This window comes from Haemaphysalis longicornis, unplaced genomic scaffold, assembly GCF_048455015.1.
Source record: "Haemaphysalis longicornis isolate Haplotype H1 unplaced genomic scaffold, Haemaphysalis longicornis Haplotype H1 scaffold_7, whole genome shotgun sequence".
NCBI lineage: Eukaryota > Metazoa > Arthropoda > Arachnida > Ixodida > Ixodidae > Haemaphysalis > Haemaphysalis longicornis.
In genome coordinates, this window is record NW_027526422.1 from 140,948,242 (window position 1) to 140,962,918 (window position 14,677).

The window sequence follows — 14,677 nt, forward strand, 5'->3', positions numbered from 1 at the left end:
AAGGCCTCCATATCTTCATGTAGGGCCTCTTATACTGCCGATAGATAATTTCTCACCAGCAATACATTTGTGTTTAGTAATAATCGAAAGTGACCTTAAAGTGACTCCAAATGTACTATTTCAAATGGGTGCATGGGTTTTTACGGATGTAATTATTAAAAGGTCCCAACTGGCCTTCTCACTTTGGTATTAATGGGGACTCACGTGATCACATTCCAATGGGGGTTAGCAATTCATGGCCCACAGGCTTAAAAAGCGTCGTGTACCGACACGAAAAGTTGCACTAATTCATACGAGTGTTCATGACGCGTAGTCTGCTTCTTTTAGAAATAAAAAATGAACTAGAATCACATTTTGATTTATCTAATTGTCACTAGATGGCGATAGCTGTCCAGCAAGTGAGAGTTATGTGTATTTACTTCTTTATTTCAGTACAGAATTCGCATATTTCTAAAATAAGCAAACTAGGCCGCTGTGAACATCTCTTTGTATTTCCAAAGTTTTTGTATTATTGCACGATGGTTTTTAAGCCAGTCGTCCATGAAAAAGTAAGCACCACAAAAATGTTAACAGGTGGGTCCCCCTTAAACTGCTTGCATGATGCCTGTCAACTTTATTATCAGCAATGCATGTGCTCACTAGTGAAGCCAACTTGAAGGGTGCTTGGTGTGCAGCCCCATTAAAATTAACCCGGAGACTTCCGAAATCGTGTTTCTTATAGCCGAAGTGTAGCTTCGGCGCGTAAATCTCCCCAAAACCCGACTTCTGAGCTCTTGGACAGTTGATGAAAAGTTTGTGCTTTGGGAATTTTATGCTCACCACTGCCGTTTACTTACGTGGGATCCCCGGGTCTTCGGAAGCCCCGACCGCGGGCTTCGTGTGGTCCCCCATGCCCAGCTACGGACAGCGGCGCTGACCACGCACGCTGCTTTCGAGAACTGCAGTACAGAACGCGGCACCTGTGACGCCACGGGCATTACGAAGCGATCATTTTGGATAAAGGATCAGAATCGGGTGGAAAGTGTACTAACAAATTAAGTGAAAGAAAAACAAAATAGCGGATCCCACGCGCGGGTGGTAATTGACGTAAAGCGAAACTTTGCTCTTGTTCTTGTACACTGACATCATCACGAGCATGTTTTTTTTTTTTTTTTTTTTTTACCGTCAGCGTGGATTTTTTGCCGTCAGCCTCGTCGACAGAATGGTTGCGCGGAAGGGTCGTAACCATGTGGTCTACCTTGACCGTGGCGTTTACACTCACAGTTTCAACAGGGAATGCGCTTCCGCTGTCCGGCACGCTGTTTAGACGTCGCTGGCTTCAACATGCGCAAGGAACGTCGTACACATGTGCGCATCCTGGCCTCGCGGGCGCCATGTGGTGAGGCCAACGTTATCTACTATAAGCTAAAACCAAGTGGTGTGCCTGGCCAGAAAGCAGCAGCAGCAACAGCAGCGACACAGACACCATAAGGAGAGACAAAGAAAGTTTCGCTTTAAAAGTTCAATTGGCCAGGCACGCAATGCGGAGAAGTTACAGCCTATGGACCATGATAGTAACAGAATGGTCCCACGAGACGGGACCACAAGTAATGAAAGATAACTCAATACAGGGATGAGATGGAAAGCTTAGGGTCAACAAAAGCTTGATCAGGGCTAGTTGGTTGAACATACAGAATAAATTTGAGGCGCTAAACAACGGGGACCAGAAGAAACACGTAGACACAGACAAGGCGCCACTTCCCACTAAACTTTAATAGTGAAAAACCCTGGATTAAATACACTGTTTTGACGTCATGCAAGAACGTCACACTAACAACGTGTGCCAACCTACACGTGTCCATCTAAAAACTGGAGTTCTTTGAATGATAATGTGACCAATGGTGTACTGATGAACTTATCTCCCGCCTTGTGAATGAAGTACGCCTCCACAATTTCTCTTTCTTGCCTATCTCTCACCCATTTTCGTTCTCGGAGATCGAACGAGACGCAAGGACCTTTGCTCGTTTCCTCTCGTCTTGTTCGGGCACAAGTTCGCCCTAAATAAAAGTTCTTTCTTTACCGTTGTGTCCCATCCTACGTGACAAATTGTGGTGGAGGGGCGGGGTAGTCCTTGATGGCGCGGCGTCTTTCACCAGGTCTGGGCCTGGGAGCATTGACTCCGAAAATAAAAGTTGATTTGTACAATGTACGCACACAGTCTTACGTCTTTCTTAATGATGTAATGGGCGAACTTTCCCGGGAGAGTTACGATTACCGATGATCTCCCCCTCTCGAGCTTCGCCCCACTTATCATCATTCATTCCGTGGATATGGCGTGATTTTTTTTTCTCGCTTTGCTCCGACTGGTCAGTGAGTGCAAGGGACGTATATATGACGTTACTGGTGACTTTCCCGCGAATCCTACATCGCTTCTGTCAGTTGTGGAGTACATGATTAGGTATGTTGTAGGTGGTTTGGGGGAGGGTGGGGAGTGATGCTTCACTGCCGCCGCCGCCTGCGATTTGAAATTGGTGAATGCTATCCGATAGAATGTTTCACGTCAAAAAATCGTCCGCGTATCTGCTTACGGTGGTTCAAATGATGTTGTAAATGAGCTCACATAACTAAAGAACCGACATGTTCACATTACACCACTTAGTAGCTTTTTTTCCTGGTACCGTTGGTTAGCACCGGTTAAGCTACCTGTTTGCCTAAGAAACTAAACCCAAAATGATCGGCGTTTCTTAGGTACCCTTAAAAGATTAGAGCGTGCAAAACAAAGAGAAGAAGTACGATGCTCTATCTCTTTAATTCTCTGATTTGGCGCTCTAATTGTTTAAAGTGCGCAGCAACTTTCCCAACAATGTGTTTTACTGAACTTATTAGGAAGCCACGTGCGGCGGTTTTCTGTTCCTTCCGCTGTGCCACGCGGTTGAACAGTGTGTGTGCGCTGAGTATGCGATTTATAGCCGAACATTTTGCCAATTGAAAACTGGCTGTGCTGAGTTTGTACAGCCATATATACATGCGCGTAGCTTCATCTAACCCTGCAACGTCCCGCGTATTGATCGCATGACCATGTAGCTGACACTGCTGCTTCCATAATTGCCATCGTGTCAGCAAGCATGCACGTTCACGTTCCCGATGGAATCCTGTACGGGCAAGTGGTAAACCACACCGTCGCCGTATTCATTGCCCACGTTGGTTGGGGGGTGAGCGTGAAGCTGACGTGGAATCTATATCACCACTTATCTGCAAGATATATGTTAATATATGCCTTTATACGCAGCTGTTTGGTAAATCCATCGCCTCACACACATCACCTTGAGGGCCGGTAGACCTTGGCGGATACGAAAAGCCGTTACTTGTTGTAATACGTGACAATGCCACGTCTCAGCGACTCACTGCTTATCGAGGATAAAATCAATTCTCGAACGGGCGCCCGCTGCGGTCTGACCATCCGTTCGGCCCGTGAGTCGGACACTGATTGCCAGCTGTTTCCCGTTCTGTTCTCCGGCTCGTCTTAAGGCCCCAAGGCGCGCCGTCGATAGCGCTAGAGTTCCTCTATATAGCTATAAAAGAGCCATTTAGAGATCCTCTCTATAGGAGAGCTATATAGCTATATAGAGGAACTCTAGCCACCACCAGAAATCTGTGACCATGGCTGCGGTGCTCGAAAAAAATTGAAAGGAACTCTCGGAATAAAGCAGTTTTGAAACAAGGTTCTAGATCTGGCCACGTTGCGGAACCTCGAGTATCCGCAGCCCTTTAACATTGTACTCTTCAGAGCCCAGCTTCGGTACTCTAAATCCTACTACAATCAGAGCCCCCCCCCCCCCCCCCCCTACTCTCCCCTTGCCCTTCCCCTCCCCTGAGCACTGGCATAGACAACTGTCCAGCTCGGACCCTGACGAACAGCTTTGGCTGGTGCAGAGAGCACAAGAAGCCGGATGGTCTCAATGGGTCATGGCATAAGAACTCTTCCCCAGTGCTGACTTCGTTTATCCCTCCTCCCCTTATGCATCTTTTCACTTGTATAACTGCCCGTGGCGGAGACTATTACGAAGTGCCAGACATTGTTTTAGCGGCGGCAACGTGTGCAGCGTTTGATCGCTACTCACAGGCACCGCTGGATCTTCGTGAGACGGCGCGCAAGTTCTTCTCGGCCATCTTCCGCCTTCTCGAATTGATGATGATGATTATGATGATGATGATGATGTCCTCAATGATTTTGAAACGTACTCACAAGGAGAGATTGACCAGGGCTAAACCACTTGTTGATATTCGCGAGGACCTCAAAATACTAATTTATTTCCGGTGAGACAGAGGCCGTAAATGAAACTTAGTCATGATTAAAACCCCAGTCAGACATTATTAGTACCCTTCAGGAATTCAAGTGACCTGAAGCAGAAAGAAAAGCTTTAATACAATTTTATATATACCCCTTTTGGCATACCCCAAATTTAAATCCCCAATCGATACTATAAGTGGAAACGATAGAGTTAACACCAAACGCTCAATAGGGTCCTCCAAAATCAGTCGTCTAGCTTCCGAATCCAGTCTGCAGCGGACTCTCCGTTGTTCGTTGATGTCCGTCGGCGGACCGTACATAGCATATTATGGCATTGGCCAATATTTAAGGTAAGAACGCATCAATTCTTAGCTGGCCCCAGGGAATGCTAAGCTTAACGGAAATTTAGATACCCGATGGAGGGTATCGAGGAACAAGAATAGACGAAAAGAATTTTAGAACACAGGCAAGAATTGATTAATTTAATTAGGCACAATAATTCTAATAAGAAAGCGAGAAAGAGAATAACTTTACTGTTTGCCCTTGATAGGCTAAAAGTCCCTCCGCTCCCTCTTCAGCCATCGGCCAGGGGCCCCTGCTCCCTGGAGGCGGCCTTGGCCATACAGACAGCCGGAGACGGAGTCTTGGCGTCCGATCTGAGGACCGTCTCCCGCCGCTGCTCCTGTGTAGTTACCAAACAAAAGAAAGACAAAATTAAAGTGGGCAATTCGGGAATTCGATTCGGTACCATAATAATAGATAGCGATTGTTGAGGAAGCCAATTAATGTTTTTAATGCAGCTCAGGAGGGCAGAGCACATATACACCAGAGGCAGAACTTCGTCTTTGAAGCCCCGAATGTAAAAAAGTTCTGGCGCTGTGATCACAATTCCGCGAGCAGGGGCGGAACTGAGTCGTGTCCGTTCCAAAAATATCCGTTTCGCGCCGATTTCAATCGTGACGTACTTTCACTCGCGAGGCCTCTGACTGAAGACATGCGCAGTAATCGATGCTCACATTGCTTGCGCATGCAACGTCATATATGTGGGACGTCTGCTTTCAGCTAATCAAAGCTCGCTCGAAATGGACAGTTAAACGGACATGAAATGGAAAAACTGAAAATTCCACCTGAGGGCAGAGCTCACCAGTTATAAATTAAAGAGCTCTCTCTCTCTCTCTCTCTCTCTCTCTCTCTCTCTCTCTCTCTCTCTCTCTCTCTCTCTCTCTCTCTCTCTCTCTCTTTGCTGTCTTTCTTTCTTTATTTCTTCTGTCTGTAAAGCGGAACCGCGAGGTGCTGCCGTGTGAGGCGAGGACGATGAAGAACTGTTCAGCGGGCTTTCCCTCATAGCAGTAACGGCACAATGTTGACATGTAAGTGTACAGGTTTAACTGGGCTACGCGACAACGACGGGCGAAAATCATGACTTCAAGTGACGCGATGGGCATCATCAATATCAAGTTATTGAAATCCCTTAATATATCACCATTAGTGATGGGAATCCCCCAAGGATGACATAACCGATGCTTGCTGACCTTGAAGGAGTAAAGTTCTCCGAAGTAGACCTCCATGGTGGCCCCAAAGCTTTGTTCTTCAAAGAGCCTAGACGCAGAACCCAAACAAGGGGAACTCCGCTCGGATGTGGCGACAAAATAGATCCAACTTTACGCCTGTCTTGGCACGCACTAACAACTTCAAATATTTGTTTTTTGCACTCGCACAATACCAGACTGGAACAAACTACCGCATCATATTTTTGAGATTTAAAATGTACTAAAATCTATCGGAAGTTATTTTGAAGTGTGATTTCAATCTTTTGCGTAAATACGTGGCATACCTGTCTGTTTGTCCCGCCTGTACAATTGTGTAATTGGTCATGGTGTTATCATTGCAACATTTCCCACTCCTGCTTTTGCCATTTCTTGTGGCCTGCAGTATTTTTAAATAAATAAATAAATAAATAGACAAATAAATAAATAAAAATAAATAAATAAATAAATAAATAAATAAATAAATAAATAAATAAATAAATAAATACACGCTTCGGAGAAGTAGCTTTAGGGGCGGTAAGGGCTGAGCACGCGGACAGCGAATCTGTGCGCTGCTGAGCACGAGGTCGCGGGTTCGATTCCCGGCCGCGGCGGCCGCTTTTCTGATGGAGGCGAACAGCGAAAAACGCCCGTGTGTTCGAGATTTCGGCACACGCTAAAGATCCCTAGGTGGTCAAAATTAATCCGAAGCCCTCCACTACGGCGCGCCTCATCGCGTGCGTTGCGTCGGCACGTTAAGCCCTACAATCAATCAATCAATCAATCAAATCAACAGCGAATCTGAAACCATGACTGGAGGTAAAAAGGATGCTTCTAATTTTCGTCGATACAGAGCAAGTAAGCAAATGAGTAAAACCGGGTAAAATCTTTCGGATGGACAGGTTTACAGGTTACTTAGGTTAAAGAATTTCTCGACGTTTCATTAGTACAGGCGTCTGCGGAAATAGTTGCGCGAGACTAAACAAAGGTCCACGAAAGTTGGCTCCACAAGAGTCGGTGGATGTTTAAGTTGGAAGTGGTAAAGCGCAGTCAGACAAAGGACAGAGGAATAAAGCACACCACGGGCGCTGACTCGCCTAGTATTTCCTTTGGGAAAAGTACAAATATATAACCTACACGTACAATCCGGTGTAGTGGAAGCACAAGCAAATTTAAACGTAAAATACAGCCATAGCAAAGGCATCGGAACGTTGGGCATTGTAAGGGGACATTGAAAAGTCCAGAATGTAGCAGTACAACATCTTGAAGTTAAATGTAACGGAAGACGATCCAGGGGGAAACAGTTCTATCCCGAAGGACAATATTCACATAAAATAATCGCAGACAGACAGACAGACAGACAGACAGACAGACAGACAGACAGACAGACAGACAGACAGACAGACAGACAGACCGCAACCATTACGCTTTAAGTGTCCCAAGAAAGACAATCTATTTTTAAGAACATTTTGAAAATTGCCCGCTAATGTTCCGCCTATTCAACGCATATATTTGGGTTGGTGGGTAATCTTCGAGGTGGTAAAAAGCCCGAGAAAAAAAAAAAACGGGAATAAAAGAAAGAACGCTATACACAGGACGGGCAAGTTTTTACCAAGTAGAAATTCTTACGCCGTTCTCTGTTTTGCAAACCCTGCACTTCTCTAGTGGCATATTAATTCATTTCTGATTTTCAGTTTTTCGCGCGAGAGCGCTGAATTCGATAGACCTGTGGTTTTGCTACTTTATTCTGAGCTTTTTTTATGGCCAGATGTGGCTACGAACAGCCGAATTGCGCGGCTTTTCGTACTTTTGAATTCGCGTTGGGCTATATGTTGGTTGAGATCGGGCAACTTTTCCTTTGGTTGGGTTTTATTTCATCTGTTTTTTTTTTTTGTTGCGTTTTTACCAATAAACCAATAAATGCTCCAACCTAGCCATCTTTGTGCGGATGCAGCGTCACACGGCCCTGTTCCTCGTTTCCTTCAATTCTGTTTTTTGTTTGCTGCTCGGATTATATAGGTTAAATGGATTTGATGGGCCATTTTGTGGGTGGATTAGAGGGACAGGGGAATCAGCCTGGTGAATACCGCGTTACCGGTGAATGTGGTGGCACGCAGAGCCGTACAGCCAGAATTTTTTTTCGGAAGGGGTTATGGGTTCACGGAATGGAGGATATTTGGCGAAAAAGCACTAAGTCTGGCTCAGGAAAAAACTTCAGAGGAGGTTCGAACCCCCCCTTGCCTGGCTACGTCCCTGGTGGCACGTGAGTAGAACAGGCGCCAGCGAGCCGCGGAGGGCTCTGCGTCTTGAGAAACTGTCGCATGAAGTGTGACCAGTCGGCCAGTCGTAGTAATTGGCCCCAAAATAGAAAGAAACGAAAGCAAAGAAAGAGACGCGTGCATGCAATGTAGTCGCAAATTTGGGTATTTCGGTGTTATTTGGTCAGAGGTGACCGTACTAACCCATAAAATATAAGGCAAAAATTAAGCGTGGTCGACGCGTTGCCCTGGTGAGGAATAACAGCGTCATTCATGGCATCAGTTTCAGTCTTGGCTGCTGAGAGCCCGTAAGCAGGTCCGGGGGGACTGCCCGTCCATTGTACCGGGGAGCACTTGTCCTGGAGAGCGCTTGTCCTTGTAAAGCCCGACGTCCGTTGTTTCAGTCAACGCGAGACCCTATCTGTTTTTAGAAATATAACTTTGGTGCAAGTACTTCTTCAAGTGCCCGATGATTTTTTACGCAGAACTCGCGTTTCATGTAAACCATATACATTTTCTCACTAGCTTATGATGTAAACCACGCAAGATCGAGGATACTTTCAACAGATGCGTCTCCAAAGTTACACGTGCATCCTTCGCCTGCGTTCATTGCTTGCCCTTGGTGCTTTACATTTGTCGTCTTTTTATTTCTTTTTTCTTTTTCACAATTTGTAACATATATTTGTGACGTCGCAGTTTGCTCGTCTCTTGTGCGCGTTGGCGCTGGATGCGCGGTGCGTCTGTTGTAAAAATAGCCACGACAGTAAAAGTGAAGGCATACCAGCTTTCCTTTCTTCCACGCATTCCCGCAGAGTGATAGTTTTTAACGCAATATTATTTTGTGCAAAACCCTACGCGTAGAGTTAATTGCATTCCAGTGACCGCAGTCAAAATACCAGCGATTGGGGATATGTAGTGGGGATATGTAGGAATTCCGGAACCGAAACTGCCTACAGCTTGCCTACAAGTTTGTTAGCAGATTGAATATCCTAAAATACCATACTAAGTTTGTTACTTAACTGCTTCAAACTTTTTTTTAATACAATCAAGAAGGTTTGTATTTTTAATTAAGCATAATGGTAAATTCCACTACTATCGCGACTAGTGCAGTTGCCAACTCTGGTTGTAAACATTGAGAACAAAAACAAAATGGCGGGCGTGAGTGTTGGCAGTGGCGGCGTCACGGCGCGGTTGTTGCTACTGTAATTGCCGCTTGTCTCTTTCCTAAGCGAGTTCTGTTGCGTACAGTTCGAAGTTTGTGTTCTGCAGACATTTTTCCACCTGAATTTGCAACCACCAGTGTACTGAAGGAACTCGTTTGAGGACCGCTCATGGTTCTTCGGACAATGTTGCTCGTGAGGACTTTCCGTGCCGATTAGTGCTTCTCGTAACCTGTGCCGAGACAGTACAAATGCACCGGCGACGGTTAATTCGGCGCTACTAGCTTGAACAGCTTCTTTTCTTTGTGGTGAGTACATTTTGGGATGTGGGGACAGTAGAAACACGCTTATCCTGCTTTGTGCGATGCCGGTCGGCCATGCTATCCGCGTGGCACATCTCGGAAGGAGATTGCGTTCATATTCTTCGCTCGTGCCTCCCGTGTTAAATCTCTTTTAGCCCAGTTTGAAGAAAAAGTTGCCGCAGCAATGAGCTTGGGGTAATTAACGCTATCGGTCTGCGGCATGGTGTTCGCGTGCGTATGTAGTTTCGCCGGGGTGTGTGGCGGAGTTTTGAGCGCTGAAACATTTTCGGCTTGCCCGGAATTGCACAAAGCGATGTGCACTTCGTCATGTTTTTTTTTTTTTTTCAAGCGTTTTGCCAGATTGTTGACGCCACTCAAGTATTTTAGCACTTAGCGAGCGCCTAGTTGCGGTTCCCAAGTCATGTAGACCGTTCGGCCCTGAAAATGAATACGTCGTGTTTCTTTTCCTGTTGAATTTATTCATCATTTCGTGAATTGCAGCTTTCACGTTGAAGGCAGTGCAGTTCTGGCTAGCGAGGAAGTTTATTGGCTGTTAAACCTGCCCTCGTTACCTGATTTTGCCGCCGGTGCAGGCGAGTGGAGAACTCGGTTACGGCTTTCCTTGGACTTTTAAGAAACACAAAATAAAGCAAAACAAAAACCTCGGTGGTGCAAGTGCGAACGGCTGCACCGAATGATCGAGAACTGTCCCCGCGAGTTCATAGCCTACAGAACAGACGTTGCCATTTTGTCAGAAGCGATCTGTCGTGTTTTGTCAGTATTTAAATGCGCCCTTCATAACACTGCGGGAAGAGCCGCAGACTTGTCCGACACTCCAACGCACTGCCGGTCTCTCGGTCAGACAAATGGCGGGGTGTGCAGCATTGCCCAAATAAGTACACACAGCACAGACAGCCTGGGTATGGTGATCACTTGTCAACTTCTCATTCCTCATGCCAAAATACGTGCACAGCAGCTGACAAGGCCTTGTAAGGACATTTGATATCAGATTTAAGTTCCTTTGACGCTTTTCACGTCCTCCCTTTCAACATCCTTAAGCAATTGTTTGTAATTGCATTTTACATATCCCCTATGTATGGTGCTGCCTAGTCTGGCTGACGTGGGTTACCAGTGAGGCTAATTGAGATGGGTGCTGCCACGCTAGGGTGAAAATGACACACCTGAACAGGATTTGGCAATCTCGGTCTAGTATTTGACTGAAAAACCTCCCCTGTTGAGACACGCCTTCGCCCTGCAGTGGGCAGGAATAAGCTGATGAACGTATAAGTTATCCAAATGCGGGAAGCTGTCCTGAAGCTTATAATTTCATCGAACTTGTTCAGGGTAAAAACATGCCTTTTTTGCGGGAAATACCACGCACAAAAAAAATACGGAACTACAGAAGGTTTACAAATGTGCAGCTCACAACTTTAGACGCTGTTGGAAGTCGCCAGCTGCGTTCCAATTAGCCACAGCATTCAAGTTGGTGTGCCATGTGCGTCGGTGGTTACTTGAGGAACTGAGGGGAGCACACTAAAACGTGGCATTGCAGCAAATTCTCGCTCACTTTCCCGCTCTTCATTTCAGTAGGCCTCCAAGCACTGCCCAATCTAATGCCAAGTGAAAAACTGTATGTCCCAGCCTGCAGACAAGTATTGGTGTTCGCTGAGAAAAGGCAGTACTTAGCCTAATCATTAGCACTGTTAATTGCAAACAAAAAGCTACAGAAATCTGGTAATGAGAAGTAAATCACGGTTTTAATGGGCTGCGTTAGTAAGGAAAGTGGGAAGTCTGAGTTCTGCTGCCTCTGATATCCTCTAATTGTCTTATGGGGGTGCACTTCAACATGTTAGCTTCTGGAAGTTTAGCAGAGTGGAAGTAGTGAAACATGTGCAGTGGATGCGTTACAGCGCTGCCGAGACAAGTTTTGTGTACGTTTCTCCAAATGTTGGGAGGAAGCACCGTGCAAGTTGGTTGGTGGTTGGGGAAAGGCACTGGTGTGCAACATTTGGAGTGGGCTGAAAAGCACCGAGCGGTTCCAAATAACCAAATCCTGGCTTTTGCCAAAGTGGACATCATGCTCAGTGGTGGTCATGGTTTCGGAATGGCAAGTCAGTTTTGAACCAAGATATATTCAGGTCAGGGTCTTCATTACTGGTTTGCTTTACTGCCCACTGCCTTCAGTAGGTCACCTAGTAATCCGACCAACTCGTTTGAAATGCGCGCCTGAGGAACCGGAAAACCACTGTGCGAGAGCAATGCCTGCAGCAGCGAGACGCACCTCCCACCATTTGGTTACGTGAAAAGCAGTCAGAACAAGTGGCTTTGAAGTCTCAAAAAGATTGCTGGCCATAAGCAAATCGTGGAGTCGATGCTTGCACTTGTTGCTTTTTTAGTTTAAAGGGACCCAGAAAAGCCTTTTGTAAAAGTTACGAAAGGCCTTTATTGTTGCGTAGTACCAATATAGCGATGCAATGCCGTTGGAATTATTGATATACATTCAGTATTAGCTGCGCCAGAAGCAATTAAGTGCACCTCTCCCCCCTTGCCGATCGATTCCTCCTCCCTCTCTGCTGCTTTGAAAGCAGCTGGAAACACTGGGAATAGCCATGTGACATCGCGACGCTAGACTTCCATTCTCCGCTAGCTACATTCTTGTGCCTAAACACGCGTCAATCGCTGCAGACCCGCCTTTGCCTCGGGATTGCACAGGAAGGAGGAAGAGCAGCCGGAAGCCAATGGCAGTGGCGTTGCCGGCGACCGACGATCGGCCGAATCAGGAAGGTACCTCACCGTCGCGTCAGCCGCGGTCGCTCGCTGCGGCAGCGCGCTCATCGGCTGAGAAAGGCGATCTTCACAAATTGTTTACAAATTATCCGTACAATGTATGGGGCTCACACTTGGCTCTAAAATCCCCCGTTACGTGTTCTACCACCTGAATGCATTTGATTGCCACCTTCACAAAGCTTTTCTGGGTCCCTTTAAGAGCCTGCACTTTTCACGACGCTGTGGTACCTTAAATACTTGTTGAATTTTTGTGATTAAAATTTGAAATTCTTGCATTTTTTGCCTTTCAACACCCGCTTCCTTTGCTCGCAAAGGGGCCACCTCAAAAATTCTTGGTTGGGGTGTTAACGAAATCGCGAAAAATGGGTGGTTATCGTGATAAAACTGCCAGCCTTAATAAAGAGCCTCATTTTCGTCATACCGCAGTATTGATAGTTTTGTCCCCCCCCCCCAGTTGAAGGCATTGTGTTGGTGTTTATGCTCTTGAAAAGACGAAAGCAATTGGCCGAAGGACATTCAGTATGGCTTCGTTTCCTTTTTAATTTAAAAAGTATTCTTTTGCAAAAGCTGAATCTATTTCATGCGAGAGCTGTACGCTTTGCTTCGCATAGCTGCACATTGATAACATAAATGCGAAATTTGTGGCTGCATTCATGCCTGTGAAATGCAACAGCATCCGTGTACGAAGCGTTTGTGTCTATCGTACAGGAACAAAACAAAAATGCCTTGACACCAGGTTAGGCCTGGTTCAGGTGTAACTTGCTCTGGAAAGCTGCTATCTCAAAATGGCTTTTTTCTCAATGCATAACTTCCATGCCTTGTAATTTATACAAAATATATGACTCATGGTACGACTTCTGCCCATGAAATTCAGGCTGATTGGTGTTAGTTTTGGTGTGCTTCTTTGACCATAGAAAAGCCTGCGGTAGCGAAGCACAGCCTGTTTTGTAATGTTCATAGATGGAATTTTGTGTCTTTCTAAAAACGTGTTCAACAAGGGCTTTGATTTTGCTTTTAAATGTGCTCACCTTACTGTTCTTTCTAGAAACATGCTGAAACAAAGCTCCACGAAAACCCTCTTTCACCATTTATGATTTATGAAATTGTGAATAGTGGCGAGGAAAATTGTACGGGGCAGCGGTTGCTGTTTTCAGGCTTTTATCATTCCCCGCATTAATAAAACAGCTTTTGTTTCTGCGAGCTTTGTATTTGTATTCACGGCGTTGCAATATACTGGTATTGTACAACTTCTTTTTTGTACCTCGGTATATTTTAGCTGGTACAGGAGGCAGGTGCAAACAGTACTCGAACATTTCTTGCAGTTTGTGTGCGCCTGTGAAAACTTGGTGGTGAAACAGTGCTGGGCAGTTGTGGTGGGGGTGGGACATGCTTTGAGGTTCAGCTAGAGCAAGCTGAGATTGGAAAAGGTTATTGGAAACCTTGCACAGAAATGTGAACTTTGTGGAGCACCTGCTACGGGAGTCAGCTGTGGCCAAAGCAGTACAACTGCGGCAGCTTACTGCTTTTCGAAGGCCTCCCTTGAGGAATTGCTATGTGTAATGCCACCCTCTATGGTGCATCGACAGTTAATCTGTTTGAGTGCAGTTGACTTTGTTTCTTGATTTGATTGCCCATAAATTTTTCTGATCTACAGTACAGCCCCTGACTTCCGACTTGTCTAAAACACATGGTCAATGTTCAGCGCACTTACAAAAGCCTGTGGCCAAAGCAGTACAACTGCGGCAGCTTACTGCTTTTCGAAGGCCTCCCTTGAGGAATTGCTATGTGTAATGCCACCCTCTATGGTGCATCGACAGTTAATCTGTTTGAGTGCAGTTGACTTTGTTTCTTGATTTGATTGCCCATAAATTTTTCTGATCTACAGTACAGCCCCTGACTTCCGACTTGTCTAAAACACATGGTCAATGTTCAGCGCACTTACGAAAGCCTGTGGCCAAAGCAGTACAACTGCGGCAGCTTACTGCTTTTCGAAGGCCTCCCTTGAGGAATTGCTATGTGTAATGCCACCCTCTATGGTGCATCGACAGTTAATCTGTTTGAGTGCAGTTGACTTTGTTTCTTGATTTGATTGCCCATAAATTTTTCTGATCTACAGTACAGCCCCTGACTTCCGACTTGTCTAAAACACATGGTCAATGTTCAGCGCACTTACAAAAGCCTGTGGCCAAAGCAGTACAACTGCGGCAGCTTACTGCTTTTCGAAGGCCTCCCTTGAGGAATTGCTATGTGTAATGCCACCCTCTATGGTGCATCGACAGTTAATCTGTTTGAGTGCAGTTGACTTTGTTTCTTGATTTGATTGCCCATAAATTTTTCTGATCTACAGTACAGCCCCTGACTTCCGACTTGTCTA

At 45.8% G+C, this 14,677-nt stretch overlaps 1 protein-coding gene across 3 annotated transcripts in view; it reads left to right on the forward strand.

Moving 5' to 3' along the window:
- Wdr33 (WD repeat domain 33) overlaps positions 1 to 14,677 on the forward strand; it is a 154,337-nt gene that overhangs the window by 46,571 nt on the left and 93,089 nt on the right. For 2 of the 3 annotated variants that reach the window (XR_013317814.1, XM_077679124.1), the window contains exon 1: positions 9,200 to 9,522. The exons of the other annotated variant lie outside the window; for it this stretch is intronic. The gene's annotated coding sequence lies outside the window, so the exon portion shown is untranslated. Of the gene's footprint in view, positions 1 to 9,199; positions 9,523 to 14,677 lie in introns of those variants that run through there. 3 annotated transcript variants of the gene reach the window in all.